Genomic DNA, 19,575 nt, shown 5'->3' with positions numbered 1-19,575 from the left:
GAGAAAGTGGGAAAGAGCCTTGAACTCATTGGCATGGTGAAATTTCCTAAACAGAACTCCAATGGTTCATGCTCTAAGATCAAGAATTGAATAAAAGGACCTCATGAAACTGAAAAGCTTCTTTAAGGCAAAGGACACAGTCAATAAGATGAATCAGCAACCTACATATTGGAAAAAAACTTCACTAACCCCACATATGATAGAGGACTAATATCCAAAATATATAAAGAACTCAAGAAGCTAATCAACAAAAAGCCAAACAACCCAATCAAAAAGTGGGGTATAGATCTAATCTGAGATTTCACAACTGAGGAATATCAAATGGCTGAGAAGCACCTAAAGAAATGTTCATTTACATAATGGAATACTACTCAGCTATTAAGAACAAGGACATCTTGAGTTTTTCAGGCAAATGGATGAAACTAGAAAATATCATCCTGAGTGTGGTAAATCAGATCCAAAAGGAATGCATAGTATGTACTCACTAATAAATGGATGTAATCCAAAAGAAAGAAAGAAAGAAAGAAAGAAAGAAAGAAAGAAAGAAAGAAAGAAAGAAAGAAAGAAAAGAAAAGAAAAAGTACAGAGTACTCAAGATACAGTACACAGAATTCAAGAATTCAAAAAGGTCAACAAGCTGAAGTGCCCAAGTGAGGATGCCTCAGTCCCACTTGGGAGGGAAAATAAAGCAATCATAAGTAGGGAGGGAGGGAGAGACCTGGGACGAAAGGGAAAGTGGACTGAGTAGGGGAGGGAGTGGAGGAGAGGTGGAACCTGATCTGGTATTGGGTGAGGGAAAAGGACTGAAGCCCTAAGGGCCAGCAGAAAGAGTAGAACCTGGCAACCTTGGGAGATAGAAAGTTGGGGGGCCCTCCATAATGCTTCAGTGACCTGGGAGGTGAGAGAATCTCAGGACTCAAAGGGAAGGACCTTAGATGAAATGCCTGACAGTAGGTAGAAGGAACTTATAGAGTCTACTCCTAGCAGAAAGACAGAGCATCAAATGAAGGAGAGGGGTGTCGTCCCACAGTCACAACTCTGACACGTAATTGTTCCTGTATGAAAGAATTACAGGGATGGAAGTGGAGAGGAGCCTGAGAAAAAGAAGGTCCAGTGACAGGGCCAAAGTGGACTCCAGCTCAAGGGGAGGTCCCAAGACCTAACAGTATTACTGAGGCTATGGAGTACTTACACAAAAGGACCTAACACGATTGCACTCTGGAAGACCCATCAATCAGCTGGAAGAGTCAGATGCAGATATTTGCACCCAACCAATGGACAGAAGCAGCTGACTCCTGTTGTTGAATTAGGGAAGGCAGAAAGAAGCAGAGAAGGGCAATCCTGTAGGAGGACCAGCAGTCTCAGTTAATCTGGACCCCCAAGAGCTTTCAAACACTGGACCACCAACCAGGCAGGATACACCAACTGATATGAGGCCCCCGACACACATACAACAGAGGGCTGCTGGGTCTGTGTTCACTCAGGTGGTGAACCTAACCCTCAAGAGACTGGAGGCCCCAGGGAGTTTAGAGGTCAGGTGAGGTGGAGATTGGGGACATCCATGAGGAGACAGGAGGTGTGGGATGTGGAACCATTTAGAGGATGGACAGGAGTGGGGGAAACAAAATATGAAGTGTAAAAACATAAATTATTTAAAAATCATCTTTAAATTTCAAAAAATATTGAATTTATAGTATTGGATAGTAGCTAGTACAATGTGTTCTTTCCTCAATCTCTGAAGAGTATTTTTAATTTATTCTTTAAATTTAAAATGCGTTTAACTTTGAAATATACCCTAAGAAATAGGTGGTCTGACAAAAACTTTTTCTCAGATCTTTTTTAACAAATCATATTCCAAATATATACACTTCAATCTTGTGGTATCAGGAGATTCTTAAAGGATAGTCACTTGGCAACAGTTGTTTAATGAAGTATATCTCCAAAAAAGTTAATTAAATATTACTTTGACCAACATACTAACTAACATTTATGATCTCTGTTCAGGGGAAACATTTGCTATATTTGCTAATAACGGACAAAAATCATTAAGTCTTTGAAAAAATATATATCAAATTCAAATTGAAAGTTCAATATACATGTAGAAAAGAGATGCTTGCATACATTAAACTGAAAATAACAAGTCCTCATTATCACTAACTATACATCAAAGACATTTTATAATGGACAGTTAATTGATAGGAAACTATTAGAAAGATTAAGTTGCCATGAATAATATAAAGCTGTGCTCAATTATATTGGCAAGTTGAAAAACAGTGATTAAAATAATCAATTAACAGACAAAAGTTTGAAGATAAAGTAATGGCAAATATTTGAGATGATGAGCATGCTAGACCTTGTCACATGATCATCACTTATTCTGTACATATATTAAAATGTGTCTTAAAAAAACCTCTTAATTTCTGGGTGTCACTGGTCCACGAGCCTGTTTCCTTCAGGCCAGGAGACTTCAGACAGCTGCTCCACTGCTGTCATCATGCCACAAAATGAATATATTGAATTGTGCAGCAGATGATATGGACTACCATATACCAAATATACCATTTGGACTACCATGAGAAAAAGAGAAAGAAATAAGATCGGGAAGCCCATCAATGTTCAAAAACGTCCAAAAAAGGGCAAAAAATTAAAAATAAATTTTAAAAAATCAGCCTGAAGGATAAGCTCTACGCTAAACAGCGTCATGCCAAGAAAATACAAATGAAAAAGACTACTAAGACCCATAAAAAGAGAAATTCCCAGCAGAAGGATGATGAGAAGACTCCACACAGGGAGCTATTGGACAGAGAGGGCAGTCGAGAGCAAAAGTACTTTCCAACATGATTAAGCAGAAAAGACAAGAAAAGGAAAGGAAAGGAAAGGAAAGGAAAGGAAAGGAAAGGAAAGGAAAGGAAAGGAAAGGAAAAGAAAGAAAAGGCTAGAAAATGGCTCTACCCAAATTTAGTGCCCAAGGAGAAACAGAGGTATTGAGAGTTATTTGAACAAGAAAAAGAAAAAAGAAGGGAACAGGAAATAAAAAGGAAAGAAGGCATGGACTTCTCTATACTCGATATGAAAATGAATTCATCATTCACACTCTATACAACCCTGGGTGTGATCACCAAAAGTAGTTATTGAAGTGAATGTGAGTGAGTTGGATCTTGTGACACAAGGAGGCAAGGCAATTTAGGGAAAGTATACCCATGTTATCAACAATCCAGAAAACAATGGGTGCATAAATGTGGTCTTGCTGGTTTGATAGTGATCTCATACATGCTATTCCACTCAATACGGACGACTACACAATCAGGAAAACACATTGCTGGGATCTTTCTGAACTAACATGCAGCCTTACCCCATGTGCAGTCATCTAAAAGTTTTTATTAAATTGTAAAGGTAAATTTTAAAAAGTGCCTAACAAATATACATAATCACTATGTGTCCATTTGAAATAAAAATGAACTCAAAAATAACAATCTGGGTAAAATTGCAGCCTGAAGCTCATACATGCTCCATGTACCATTTCATTTTTATTCAACAGCGCTGAGACCAAACGTAAAGAATGAAGTACACCAACATGAATCTCAGCAAGGCCAAGTTGTACAGAGAAACAGGACATCTAAGATCTACTCCCTTCCTCCCAGAATTCTCACAACTCTGATTCTTTATAAACTAGGCACAAGTTCACTCAGTGGAGAAGAAGACTTTTTATTGACACTCAGGTTTTTACTAGGCAAAGCTCACACATGAAGGAACAAATAGTTGTAAAATCATACACATATAAGTCATGGTGCATTTTGAGCAATTTGCATTTATATATTTATAAATTGTGTGTGTGTGTGTGTGTGTGTGTGTGTGTGTCTTTCTATGTTTGTGTATGTTTTGCCTGTGTGTGTGTAATAATCATTAATGAAAAAGAAGCCATGAATTTGTGATAGAGGACAGGTGTTATATAGGAACAGTTACAGAGAGGATGAAGGATAAAAATGATTGATTTATATTTTAATTTCAAAATTACTTTAAAAGGAGTAGATAACTTTATGTTTTGTTTCTTATACAGCCTAACCTGCCTAAGAATTACATTGGTAGGCAGCTTATCATTTTATCCACTATGCCATTGGTTCATCGTGAACCTTGTAATCAGTCACAAGTCATGCTGCCACTGTTCTGTTTTGAACTTCTTGGACAGAGACACATAGTCTGATTTTATTTGGCTATGGTGCTTGAAGTCTTCCCCTATTTCAAATTTACTAACTCTGCCTTACACAAGAAAGGCAAAAATGAAAAATACAGCTGGGCATGGTGACATGTACCTACCCGTGATCACTTTGTAGTTTGAAATTGGAGGATAGTAAGTTCCAAGACAACTTGAAGTATGTAGAAAATGAAAGAGAGAGAAAGAAAATAAGTTTCAGGAGAAGAAATGTAAATGAAATGAGATGAATGGCTGTGGCAAAATGATGATGATGATGATGATAATAATAATAATAATAAAATAGGAAGAAGAAGAAACAGAAGTTTTTAAAGATACAATGCAAGAAATCAATGCAGAAATACATTGGAGAATTAGGAAAATACATTAATAATAAATAAGTAGCTCAAAGTATATATGTGTATGTGCCTGTGTATTACATATATATGTATATATATGCATGTATACACATATATACATAAACACACCTATATATGATTAACTGATAAGGGGAATTCTGTTTAGATCTGAAATCTCTTAAAACATAGAAAGAAATAAGCACTTCAGAACTCGGCCTCCCACCAGTCAGGAGAGGTGCATCCATCTTGGTTTCGGACTCCAGGGATCAGACAGACCGAGGTACACAAACATAATCCGATGCCAACACCGCGGGTGGTCTGAGCCCAACGGGCGTTGGCCTGCACCCAGGCCCAGGGCTGGTCGGGGGGCCATCGGGGTGCCAACCAAGCCAGGAGGTTTTTTGCCCAGACCTGGGCGCACGCGCCGCCATTTTGCCTGCAGGACGACAGAGAGCTCTGGCGGGCAGACCCATAACAGGCATAGCCTGAGGCTAACAAAGCAGGGGTCTAGGCCCCAAAAGGCACAGGACTGACCCCAAGAAGTGGGCGGCTTGGTGGGCCATCTGTGAGTCAACCCGCCCAGGAGGTTGTTAGCACAGCAGACTCTCCCGGAGCTTTCAGGGAGTGCGGGCGCGCACACCCACCATCCTAGTCACCTGGCGGACCCAATTAACAGTCATAGCCCTAGGGGAACTTTGCTCGGACCTTGGCCTCCCAGGCTTTTGCCTGGACTCAGGGCCTGGGCGGCCAGACTAACCTTGTGTGCGCCAGCCCGGTTGGCGGATCAGCTGCCCAGAGGATTGAGCAGAACACAGGGGAGGTCACAGCAGCATACACCATCGGCACTCCCTGGGGGTGCACACGGGCTCCATCTGGTCCACAGACACAATCTGGGGCAAGGCCTCAGGCGGAAGCCCTCAGCTCTACTCCCCCCGCTTCCGGATCCAGATCAGCCTGGGCGGCAGCACCACATCTCCAAGTCCTGCAAGTGGCTAGCTGGGGTTCCGGGCGGCCAGCTAGGAGAAGTCAGTGTGCTCCAGTGAATCCAGCGGGCCCCAGCGGGAGCCTTCGGGTGCCTGCTTTGGGATCTGAACAGCCTGGGCACCAGCATTCTGCCTACAAGCAGTGCAGGAGGTAAGCTGTGCACCAGAGGCCAACTGGGAAGGGGGAGCTTGCACGGGTGAGTCCAGCACTGACAAGACAAACTAACACCAGTGAGAACTAGATGGCAAAAGGCAAACGCAGGAACGTCACTAACAGAAATCAAGGCAATATGGCAACATCTGAACCCAATTCTCCTCTACCAACATGTCCTGGATACCCCATCACACCAGTAAAACAAGATTTGGATTTAAAATCACTGGTCATGATGCTGGTACAGGAACACATGAAGGACATACTTAAAGAAATTCAGGAGAAAATGGATCAAAAGTTAGAAGCCCTTGCAAGGGAAACACAAAAATCATAGAAAGAAATCCAGGAGAATACAAAAGCCAACAAGGAGGAAATGCAAAAAACACTTAAAGAAATACAGGAGAACTTTGGTCAACAGGCTGAGGTCATGAAAGAGGAAACACAAAAATCTTTTAAAGAAATACAGGAGAACTTTGGTCAACAGGCTGAGGTCATGAAAGAGGAAACACAAAAATCTCTTAAAGAATTACAGGAAAGCACAAACAAGCAAGTGAAGGAGCTAAGCAAAACCATTCAGGATCTAAAATCAGAAGTAGAAACAACTAAGAAAACTGAAAGGGAGACAACCTTGGAGATAGAAAGCCTTGGGAAGAAATCAGGGGACAGAGATGCAAATATCAACAACAGAATACAAGAGATAGAAGAAAGAATCTCAGATGCTGAAGATTCCATAGAAACCATGGACTCAACAGTTAAAGAAAATGCAAAATGCAAAAAGCTTGTAACCCAAAATATCCAGGAAATCCAGGACACAATGAGAAGACCAAACCTAAGGATTATAGGCATAGATGAGAGTGAAGATTTACAACTGAAAGGGCCAGCAAATATCTTCAATAAAATTATGGAAGAAAACTTCCCTAACCTAAAGAGAGAGATGCCCATGAATATACAAGAAGCCTACAGAACTCCAAACAGACTGGACCAGAACAGAAATACTTCCCGTCACATAATAATCAAAACACCAAATGTTCTAAACAAAGAAAGAATACTAAAGGCAGTAAGAGAAAAAGGCCAAGTAACATATAAAGGAAGACCTATCAGAATCACAGCCGACTTTTCACCTGAGACTATGAAGGCTAGAAGGTCCTGGGCAGATCTCATGCAGACTCTAAGAGAACACAAATGCCAACCAAAACTACTATATCCAGCAAAACTCTCAATCACCATAGATGGAGAAACTAAGATATTTCATGACAAAATCAAGTTTACCCAATATCTATCCACAAACCAAGCCCTAAAAAGGATAATAGGAGGACAACACCAATACAAGGAGGGAAACTTCACCCTGGAAAAAGCAAGATAGTAACCTTTCATCAAACCCAAAAGAAGTTAAGCATTCAAATTTAAAAAATAACGTCAAAAATGATAGGAAGTAACAATCACTATTCCTTAATATCTCTTAACATCAATGGACTTAATGCCCCAATAAAAAGACACAGACTAACTGAATGGATACGTAAACAGGACCCTACATTTTGCTGCTTACAGGAAACACACCTCAGGGTCAAAGACAAACACTACCTTAGAGTAAAAGGCTGGAAGACAATTTTACAAGCAAATGGTCTCAGGAAACAAGCTGGAGTAGCCATTTTAATATCAGATAAAATTGACTTTCAACCCAAAGTCATCAAAAGAGACCCGGAGGGACACTTCTTGCTGGTCAAAGGAAAAATACAAAAAGAAGAACTGTCAATCCTGAACATCTATGCCCCAAATGCAAGGGCACCCTCTTTCGTAAAAGAAACTTTATTAAAACTCAAAGCACACATTGCACCTAACACAATAATTGTGGGTGACTTCAACACTGCACTTTCCTCAATGGACCGATCAGGAAAACAGAAACTAAACAGGGACATAATGAAACTAATTGAAGCTTTGGACCAATTAGATTTAACAGATATATATAGAACATTCTATCCTAAAACAAAAGAATATACCTTTTTCTCAGCACCTCATGGTACCTTCTCCAAAATCGACCATATAATTGGTCACAAGACAGACCTCAACAAATATAAGAAGATAGAACTAATCCCATGCCTCCTATCTGATTACTATGGAGTAAAAGTGGTCTTCAATAGCAACAGAAACAACAGAAAACACACATACACGTGGAAACTGAACAATACTCTACTCAATGATACCTTGGTCAAGGAAGAAATAAAGAAAGAAATTAAAGACTTTTTAGAACACAATGAAAATGAAAACACAACATACCCAAATCTATGGGACACAATGAAAGCAGTGCTAAGAGGAAAACTCTTAGCCCTGAGTGCCTCCAAAAAGAAAATGGAGAGAGCATACATTACCAGCTTAATGACACACCTGAAAGCCCTGGAACAAAAAGAAGCTATTTCGCCCAGGAGGAGTAGAAGGCAGGAAATCATCAAACTCAGGGCCGAAATCAATCAAGTAGAAACTAAGAGAACCATACAAAAAATCAACAAAACCAGGAGCTGGTTCTTTGAGAAAATCAACAAGATAGATAAACCCTTAGCCAGACTGACCAAAGGGCACAGAGAAAGTATCCAAATAAACAAACTTAGAAATGAAAAGGGAGATATAACAACGGAAACTGAGGAAATCCAAAAAATCATCAGATCCTACTACAAGAGCCTGTACTCAACACAACTGGAGAATCTGGAGGAAATGGACAATTTCCTTGACAGATACCAAATACCAAAATTAAATCAGGACCAACTAGACCATCTAAACAGTCCCATAATGCCTAAAGAAATAGAAGGAGTCATAGAAAGTCTTCCAACCAAAAAAAGCATAGGACCAGATGGCTTCAGTGCAGAATTCTACCAGACCTTCAAAGAAGAGTTAACACCAATACTCTTCAAACTATTCCACAAAATAGAAACAGAAGGAACACTACCCAATTCCTTCTAAGAAGCCACAATTACGCTGATACCAAAGCCACACAAAGATCCAACAAAGAAAGAGAACTTCAGACCAATTTCCCTTATGAACATCGATGCAAAAATACTCAATAAAATTCTTGCCAACCGAATCCAAGAACACATCAAAACGATCATCCACCATGATCAAGTAGGCTTTATCCCGGGAATGCAGGGTTGGTTCAATATACGGAAATCCATCAATACAATCCACTACATAAACAAACTCAAAGAACAAAACCACATGGTCATTTCATTGGATGCTGAAAAAGCATTTGACAAAATTCAGCATCCTTTCATGCTTAAAGTCTTGGAGAGAACAGGAATTCAAGGCCCATACCTAAACATAGAAAAAGCAATATACAGCAAACCGGTAGCCAGCATCAAACTAAATGGAGAGAAACTTCAAGCAATCCCACTGAAATCAGGGACCAGACAAGGCTGCCCCCTTTCTCCTTATCTTTTCAATATTGTACTTGAGGTACTAGCTCGGGCAATTCGACAACATAAGGAGGTCAAAGGGATACAAATTGGAAAGGAAGAAGTCAAACTATCATTATTTGCAGACGACATGATCGTCTACCTAAGTGACCCAAAGAACTCCACTAGAGAGCTCCTACAGCTGATAAACAACTTCAGCAAAGTGGCAGGTTATAAAATCAACTCAAGCAAATCAGTGGCCTTCCTATACTCAAAGGATAAGCAGGCTGAGAAAGAAATTAGGGAAATGACCCCCTTCACAATAGCCACAAACAGTATAAAGTATCTTGGGGTGACTCTTACCAAACATGTGAAAGATCTGTATGACAAGAACTTCAAGACTCTGAAGAAGGAAATGGAAGAAGACCTCAAAAAAATGGGAAAACCTCCCATGCTCATGGATCGGTAGAATTAATATAGTTAAAATGGCCATTTTGCCTAAAGCACTATACAGATTCAATGCAATACCCATCAAAATCCCAACTCAATTCTTCACAGAGTTAGAAAGAGCAATTATCAAATTCATCTGGAACAATAAAAACCCAGGATAGCTAAAACTATTCTCAGCAACAAAAGAAAATCTGGGGGAATCAGTATCCCTGACCTCAAGCAATACTACAGAGCAATAGTTTTAAAAACTGCATGGTATTGGTACAGTGACAGGCAGGAGGATCAATGGAACAGGATTGAAGATCCAGAAATGAACCCACACACCTATGGCCACTTGATCCTCGACAAAGAGGCTGAAAACATCCAATGGAAAAAAGATAGCCTTTTCAAAAAATGGTGCTGGTTCAACTGGAGGTCAGCATGCAGAAGAATGCAAATTGATCCATCCCTGTCTCCTTGTACTAAGCTCAAATCCAAATGGATCAAGGACCTCCACATGAAGCCAGACACTCTGAAGCTAATAGAAAAGAAACTGGGGAAGACCCTTGAGGACATTGGTACAGGGAGAAAGTTTCTGAACAGAACACCAATAGCGTATGCTCTAAGAGCAAGAATTGACAAATGGGACCTCATAAAATTACAAAGTTTCTGTAAGGCAAAGGACACCATCAAGAGGACAAATCGGCAACCAACAAATTGGGAAAAGATCTTCACCAATCCTACATCAGATAGAGGGCTAATATCCAATATATATAAAGAACTCAAGAAGTTAGACTCCAGAAAACCAAACAACCCTATTAAAAAATGGGGTACAGAGTCAAACAAAGAATTCTCACCTGAAGAACTTAGGATGGTGGAGAAGCATCTTAAAAAATGCTCAACTTCATTAGTCATTAGGGAAATGCAAATTAAAACAACCCTGAGATTTCATCTTACACCAGTCAGAATGGCTAAGATTAAAAATTCAGAAGATAGCAGGTGTTGGAGAGGGTGTGGAGAAAGAGGAACACTCCTCCACTGCTGGTGGGGTTGCAAATTGGTACAACCACTCTGGAAAGCAGTCTGGCGGTTCCTCTGATAACTGGGCACCTCACTTCCAGAAGATCCTGCTATACCACTCCTGGGCATATACCCAGAAGACTCCCCACCATGTAATAAGGATACATGTTCTACTATGTTCATAGCAGCCCTATTTATAATTGCCAGATGCTGGAAAAAACCCAGGTATCCCTCAACCGAAGAGTGGATGCAAAAAATGTGGTATATCTACACAATGGAGTACTATTCAGCCATTAGAAACAATGAATTCATGAAATTCTTAGGCAAATGGATGGAGCTAGAGAATATCATACTAAGTGAGGTAACCCAGACTCAAAAGGTGAATCATGGTATGCACTCACTAATAAGTGGATATTAACCTAGAAAATTAGAATACCCAAAACATAATCCACACATCAAATGAGGTACAAGAAGAAAGGAGGAGTGGCCCCTGGTTCTGGAAAGACTCAGTGAAACAGTATTCGGCAAAACCAGAACGGGGAAGTGGGAAGGGGTGGGTGGGAGGACAGGGGAAGAGAAGGGGGCTTACGGGACTTTCGGGGAGTGGGGGGGCTAGAAAAGGGAAATCATTTGAAATGTAAATAAATTATATCGAATAAAAAAAAGAAAGAAATAAGAATTTGAAGGATGGAGAGATGGCTTAGTTAAAAGCATGTATTGCTCTTGTAGAGGCAGGGAAAACTCATACACATAAAATAAATAAATCTTTAAAATACTTTTAAGGAGTTGGCAGTGTAATAAATAAAACCATCACAATATTCTTATCATGTAGAGGAGGAAGATTGGAGGAATATAATAATCTATAGAACAAAGGTCATCTTGCAGCCTTGCCTGACTGATCTTATTGAATAATGTTTAGTCTTTACAGTAGAGAATATTATGTATTCTTATTAAATAATATTGAGTTCATGAACAAAAGAAAAACTATACATGTTTTATAAGAGATAGGAGAGATAACTGTCATAGAAAGAGAAGAGCAAAACATGATCTGTGAGATAAGAAGGGAGAGGATCAACAACTTCATCCAAACAGCTAGAGGAGTGAACTGAACACAAGTGAATGCAATGGGCTGGAATACATAGATGGTGAGATGGAGGGAGGAGTGGGACTGTATTGTGGCTACTCACAGGCCAAGAACCTACTAAGAGGCACACACTACAAAAGACAGACACAGATATGAAGCAGTTCTAAGACAGTCATGAACAATGAATGAATGTACAAAGAAATAATAGCCAAAAAACCCAACTACCTAAATCACAGTATTCTTCCAGACAAGATGGGTTTTAAGGAAAAACTAGTGACTTAGTAATAGTGAGTGAAGGAAGAGTGTCAGATGGAAACAAATAATCCCAACAGATTGCATATGGTACAAATCCGTTCATATTTTACTTAATGGAGAATTGATCAGTTTTAAAAATTGTGACTACATTATTGGATTCTAGGAGCAAGGAACAGGTGGCAGGAGACAAGGCTGTGTATGTAGACATAAAAGAGGATCTTTAGATTCCTTGTGTATCAGTAATTGCTCTGTCGGTGTCATAGCGTTGGCGATGGATACACTAGTTTACACAGGTGAAGGTTTTCCATACTTACCACACACTGAGATGAGATGTAAAGCTGGAGAAATCTGAAGAAAATGGATGATGTCTTGTCACAACATTATGCCAATGATTTACAAAATGTCGCTGCAGGAAGAAACAGGTTTCTGTAATTCTTATTAAATGTGCACCAGGATTTATAAGAATTTTACAGGAAGAAATTAATTTTACAAATAGCCATGGACATCATATTTCATCTATCACATTTAAAATGGTTGAATGTTGCTTCCAGACAGCAAGAGTCATTTGTGTGAACTAAAAACGAAAATCCACGATTCCCATTAGTAAAGCTAACCAGAGTACAAAAGCTGCAGGACAAGCCTGCACTCTGAACCCTGGGGAGAGACTCATCAACAGACACATGGAGAAATCTGTGAACAAAAGTGTGTGAGCCATGGGCCAAACCACTTAAGTAGCAGTTTACACAAATTTATGGAAATCAAGTGTGGACTCCTTTGAGAAAAAGACTTTCTTAGAAGGCCAGTTCGAAGAAAGCACACAGCCCATTTGAGTGTTCCTGTCAACACTCAATAACACTCTCAGATTAAATTTTCAGGCAAAGAGTCTGTCATGGTTCCACGAGGAGGAGAGGACAAGTCGTCACTGTGAAGACAGCTCCCAGAATCCTCCAGAGGAAAGAGTTACATTTTGGAAGAAAAATACAACTTAAGGAGAAATCTCCCTTTCATTTTTTCTAGCACATTTGAGTGGCAGAAGGTGCATCTGTGAACAGGTCACCTGCCATTTCAAACACAAAACTTGGGGTTACTACAGCTAAAGAAGGGAAAAGGTTGATGGAAAACCAATGGCAGCAGGGGAAACCTCACATATCATTGCATCATTGGCATTGAATGCAAAGAATGCAGACTAAATGTTCTCTCTACTTTCTCAATGAAAGAGATCCAGGATTATGGTCAGGCATTAGAGCTGGAGGAGGTTAATCTTTCTGGGAAGTGCTTAGAAAATTCCAAACTCAATTTAGGAAGTGAAGAAGAGGAAGAGGAAGATAGGGGAATGAATCTAAAATTGGAGACTTGTTGCCACATCTTAAGTTCAAACTAACCCTTAGCCTATTTGTGGTAAACCGTCACATTAGAGTTAACTTTGTTTTAAGGTTGATTGCCAGTCACAGTGTTTTTGGCATACTTGTTCTGTTACTTTATTGGATTCAAATACCTACTATGCTTCCAATCCTTATTCGACCATAACTTCTTCTAAGGCCCCAACAAGGAGTAGGAGAGAAAGAAGTTTAGAGGGGAAAGGAGGTGCACACCTCTTTAGACTAGTTCCTGCTGTTTAGGGGCTTCAATTGTCTTGAGGCAAGTCCAATCTTCGTCACAATATCTTCAACCAGGAATCCAGCAATAACAAAAGCAGCACCAGGAACCAGCAGCAGTAGGAGGAGCAACAGCCACCACAAGCCCTCTCAGAGCTCTCACGTTTATACCCTCTCAATTCCCCAGAGTTCCAAACATAACCTATTGTCACCTTGCAAAAATCATGCCTTCCTTACAGCAAATGACAAATCATAATTAGTGGCTGTGGACAATCTGAAGCAGCCCCATATCTGACCCCTGTGATTAAACCAAAAACCTATTCACATCACATAAGTTTTTTAAGAAACTGAAATGCTCACTACAGAAATATGCTTTTAAATGTTAATAAATCAGCATCCCAAGAAACAAGAAACAGCTTTGTATGGAAAAATAATGAAATCAGACAAATGGAATCAGATAGGACACTGAAATAATCCAACAGGAAATTGACCTATCCATAGTTAGAATGTTAAAAGGTTAAAATGCTTCACACAGTGGAGAAGCAGACAACATGCCAGAAGTATGTAAGGTGTACATCAAGACCAATATCCAGAATGAAAGGGCCCTCACTAGGCAGATACAGTGAAACTTAGCAAGTACTATTTGAAAGATAGGAAAGGAAAGAGAAGCAGAACACTTTGTGCTTTATGAAGGGAGGCAGAACTGAAGACCCACTGGCAGGGAGGAACAGGCTGATGTGAGAGGCATGCACTCCCACCTGAGGACATGATTTCTGTACCTGTTGCTACCAAGGGCCATATCTACATATGTGTTCCTATTGCAGCCAGGGTCTGTGATGATGCCTCTAGTCACCTGTTACCACTGAAGGCTATGAGGATGTCTTTGGTCATCTGTCCTTTAGCCTGAACCATACTGATGCACTGACCTGGTTCTGGCCCTCATTGGCCACCACATGGTAGTCCCAGTGATGATGCGGGCATGGGAGAACTTGCTTGCCTTTTACCTGGCAGGCCAACCAATTCAGCTACTACCCGGGCCAAGATTCATGGCTTCAAGTTGTCCCACCCCAAACATCTTTCCCATCTGTAAGCTTCTGGGACAAAAGAGGCTGGTCCTGCAGATCCATAACCTCAGGATCTTCGCCATACAGGACAGCAGCAGGCTATTGGTAAATCTCAATTAAGGTCCATCCAGTGTCAGTGCAGCAGAAGGCAGAGGCTTTGAACTAGACTAATAGCTCATTGTAGTGAACATTCACACATATGGATATTTGGGCAAAAGTATGGGCAGAGTCACACACCACAACTTCTAATACCACTACAACAAATAGATCTTTGATGGAGAAGTAGGAGCAGAGGGGTGTAATGATATATACACAAGAAGGCAATGGTTGATGGAAAGGCAGGTTATTTTTCATAGAGGTAGGTAAGATTTTTTGCTTTTCCTTTACTTTTATGTTTATTTTAATTTTTCTTTGGGGAAGGAAGTTATAAGAATAGAGGGTGGATATGGAGATAGTGGGAAGTGAGTGGGACTGTGATACATGATGTAAAGTTCCAAGAGGTTCGATAAAGATTTATGTGAATGAAAAGAATAAACCAAAATAAAGCAAAATGTCCTAGATAGCATCTGGAAGACATGACAAAGCACAGGGAAAAATACATCTATGAAGTGAGTGTTTACCTGAGACAAAAGCAGCCTAAAGTAAATGAAAAGAAAAAAATCAATAGAAGACAGAAAGGACATATAAGATTTATGACATAATTTCAATGTTATACCACATCAGTGAATAGAATGCCAGAAACAGAGGGAGGGGAAAGAATCAATCAAAGCAAAGCAATATTATGGTAATAAGTGAGAACATCTCCAATTACACATCCCCAACACAGATCCATGAAGTTCAGAGAACACAACAAAAACAAATAAGAACAAAATGAAAACTCAAATTTTCAAATTTTATAAAACCAAAGACAGAAAACTTTTAAAGTAGGTAACAAAGAGAAACAAAGACCATAACAAAAGCTAGCAGCATAGGAAACTACTCTTTAGAAATAAACTAAAAAAGGAGTAAAATATTTAAAATATTGAAAGAAAAAATGCATTGATGTAGAAGTATACATTCAGTGACATTCTCCTTCAAAGATAGAAGAATAATACAGACTTTCCAATACTAGCAAAATGGAGTGACGCACAGATATCAGACATGTTCTGCAAGAATAATTTAAAGGAGTTATTAAACTAAATGGAAATCAATATAGATTAAAAGCTGGTTGTGTGTATGCATATGAACACATGAAATGTTTCTGTACATGTGCATGCATGTGTGGAGTCTATATGTAACTTAATGTCCCTTTGTATATACAGAAAAAATTTTTCATTACATTAATTCATCTAAACAGAAACTTTATGATAATTATGGTTTTGTTTGTTTGGTTGGTTGGTTGGTTTTGGTTTTTTTTGAGACAGGGTTTCTCTGTGTAGCCCTGGCTGTCCTGGAACTCACTCTGTAGACCAGGCTGGCCTCGAACTCAGAAATCCACCTGCCTCTGCCTCCCAAGTGCTGGGATTAAAGGCATGCACCACTACCACCCAGCTGATAATTATGTTAAAACATTTGGGGATGACTATAACATGTTATTCAGTGAAAGTATATAACAGCACTATTAAGGTATGACTTGAAGGAATTGGTCATGGTAAATCCTCACAGAACTAGAAAAAAGAAATAAGACAATAACCAAAGAAAATTTCCAAGCCAGAGTATAAACTATGCCTACAGGAGTTAGTCAGGAAAACCTTAGGGCCATCTAAAGCTTTTTAGGCTCTTGCCAGTCCTCTTGATTTTTTCTTGAAGAAGTAGTTATAATGTTATAGTTTTGAAGATGCCACAAAACTTGCTGCATGGTATGGAAATATCAAGCATAACTGAGTCTGACATAAAAATCTAAATACCTTTGGAAGTGTTGGAAGGTGCTATGCAGACTACTAGAGACAAAAGACATCAATGGCCTTGCCAGTCTAGGAACTCCATGAAACGAAAAATGCTAGCCTATGAAGTGATATGTGCCAATCAGTTTAATAGTGACACAACTCAGTAGTGGTAACCAACTGCCCTCTAATTGAATTTGAGATCAGCTCTACATGAGGGAATTCATGTGTGGACAGTAATACAGCTCAACAACATATGCCTAAGGAGATCAGAGGCCTGAGAGTGCAAAACCTGTTATGGTTACTTAAAAACAAACAGACAAACAAACAAACAACCTAACATAACATCACCTAGATAGATTAGGGTGTTATTATGATCTTTAAAATCCTTGCCTGGTCTTCTGGTTCTTTAATCAGACCTGCCTTCTGTAGTCAGAGTGGTCCTTCTGATACATAAAAGTAAAGCCTCAGCACCCTTGGTAAAGTCCTACCATAGATTCTCCTTTCCACGAATGTAAAGTCTACAACTTGCATGATTCTCAAAGGCTACCTGATTCTGCTGAGTTATCTATGGCCAGTCCTTTAGATCATTTAAAGCCAACTGTATTTTCTCTCACCTGGTCCACTCCAGGGGAAGCCCATCAATTCAGCATCTTTTCCTTCAGTCAGTTATCAACTGGTAAGTTCATTATTTAGTTGACAGTGACAAATTTATGCCAAACCATAAATCCTTTGGTGCAGAGATGGTGTTACTTAATGTTTTCAGTCAGAGTTAAGCACAGGACTGGCATTTCATGGATGGTAAATTAGATCATTTAAGATAAAGAAGGAGAAAATACTTTAAAAGAGAGATTTTAATAAGACTAGATTGTCTACAAAACAGGAGGGGTGGTTTTGCAGCTTTGAAATAAAAAAAAAAAAAACCCATTCTTCCATAGCTGGTAGGATTGAAACTGGGTACAACTCCTCTGGAAATCAATCTCATGGTTCCTCGTAAAACTGAAAATAGTTATACCTCAAGATCAAGCTATACTACTCCTAAGAAAATATCCAAAAGATGCTGCACGATATCACAATGACATATGCTCTACTATATTAATAGCAGCCTTAGTTGTAATAGACAGACACTAGAAGCAACCAAGATGTCCACCAACTGAATAGATACAGCAAATATGGTTCGCCTATACAACTGAATACTATTCAGCTATTAAAAATGAGAATATCATGAATTTTTCAGGCAAATGGATGGAACTAGAAAATATCATCCTGAGTGAGGTAACCTAGACCCAAAAGAACATGCATGCTATATACTCACTGGTGCATGGTATATATACACTGATAAGTGGATATTAGCTAAGAAGTACAGAATACCCACAATACACCATACAGACCCTAAACAGTTAAACAAGAAAGAAGGATCAAGTAAGGATGCTTCAATCCCGCTTAGAAAGAGAAACAATAATCATGGGAGGCAGAGAGTGTAAGGGACCTGAGTGGGAGAGGGAAGAGGGGAGAGGGAGAGGAATAGGGGGACAGGATCACATATGGTCCCCCATGTTGAGGCGCAGGAGAGCCGCTCAGAAGGCTACAAGAAGGAATGGGCATATGCAGCTACCTAGGGTTCAGAGTGTCAGAAACCTCTAGAAAGTCCCAGAGATATAGAATGGGTGAGGCTTCCTGGAATTACTGTAAGTGACCTTAGTGAAAATGCCCAATAGCACAGAAATGGAACCTGAAAACACCACCTCCAGTAGTTAGACAGGGCCTCCAGTGAGGGACGGGGACATCAACCTACCTTCAAAATTTTCAACACAAAAATTTTCCTGTCTAAAAGAAAAGCAGGAAAATGGAGCATAGACTGGATGAATGGACAACAAGCGATTTGCTTGATCTGGGATCTATCCCAGGTGTGGGCACCAAACCCTGACTTTATTTCTAATGCTGTATTGCACTTGCAGACAGGAGCCTAGCACGGCTGTCTTCTGAGACTCTCTACTAGCAGCTGGCTGAGACAGATGTAGATACAATGTACATCCAAGCTTTGGACTGAGGTCAGGAACCCTATGGAAGAGTTAGGAGAGGGATTAAAGGAACTAAAAGGATGGCATCATAGAAATACCAACAGTGCCAAGTAACCTGGATTCCTGGGAGATCTCAGAGACTAAGCTACCAACCAAAGAGCATACACAGGCTGGACCAAGGCCACAGCACATATGAAACAGATATAAGAAAACTTGCTCAGTACCAAAATAGGACTCCAATGTAAAACGATTAAAATCAGAATTTATTTTTAATCAAGAAGCCTTTTGCAACTTCATTGACCATAGCATCTGTTATACCATTTAGTATCATTACTTAGAATGAATTGCATTCTCTATGTTTGGCACAGAGCTCATCTGTTCTGTGTGATAAAAGGCATGGCATTTTTTAGCATGTTCAAATTGCAAGTGATTGAGTACATATGAATGTCCCTTGGAGTTTTGAGTCATATTCAGGCAGTAATTAAGATTTGTTTGAAAATGGACCATAACATATGACTATTGTATTATATACATGGAACTGTATTTACAGATTTTTGTATGTTTTGAGCACACTAATTGCAGCAAAGCCAGTTTTACTTGTTTTATTATCTTAGAAATGTGCAAGATGAATCAATTTGTACTTGGACAACTTCTATTGTTTCACATGTTCTAATTGTTGAGAATTTCACCGTTGAAGTATTTACACCTTACCCTTTTGATATGACCAAAATTATGATTAGTTACCTAAGTTTTGCACAGGTGATAATAGATTTTTAGCACAAGTCAAGGGGTAAGGCGTTATTTCTCTCAGCAGATAACTAGTGGAGCTGGGAAGATGACTTAATGGATATAATATTTGCAATATGAGGCCCAGAGTTTGAATTCCCACATACACATTTCTGTATAGTGAACCTGGTTAATGCCCAAATACTAGCACTCCCAAGGCTGAGACAGAATTCCTCTGGCAAGATGGCTGTAAGTTCACTAGTTGAAGAAGTGACCTATAGGTTTAAGTGAGAGAACTACATTGATACATAAATTGGAAAATGATAGAAGACTGCTACAGTCAACCTTTGACCTCCTCACATACATATACACATGCAGATGAATGCTCACTCAAAAACTTGGGAATATGTTCATATATACACGCACAGAGAGGGGGAGAGAGAGAGAGAGAAAGAGA

The 19,575-nt window shown here is 39.6% G+C and overlaps 1 pseudogene; it reads left to right on the top strand.

The window, feature by feature from the left end:
* The first annotated feature begins 2,494 nt into the window (after nucleotides 1-2,494).
* Nucleotides 2,495-3,256, top strand: LOC127693314 (ribosome biogenesis protein NSA2 homolog; annotated as a pseudogene).
* The last annotated feature ends 16,319 nt before the right edge of the window (nucleotides 3,257-19,575 follow it).

This window comes from Apodemus sylvaticus, chromosome 10 (genome assembly GCF_947179515.1).
Source record: "Apodemus sylvaticus chromosome 10, mApoSyl1.1, whole genome shotgun sequence".
Classification (NCBI taxonomy): Eukaryota; Metazoa; Chordata; class Mammalia; order Rodentia; family Muridae; genus Apodemus; species Apodemus sylvaticus.
The sequence above is the reverse complement of the archived record's forward strand: the minus strand, read 5'-3'. Positions and strand labels throughout refer to the sequence as shown.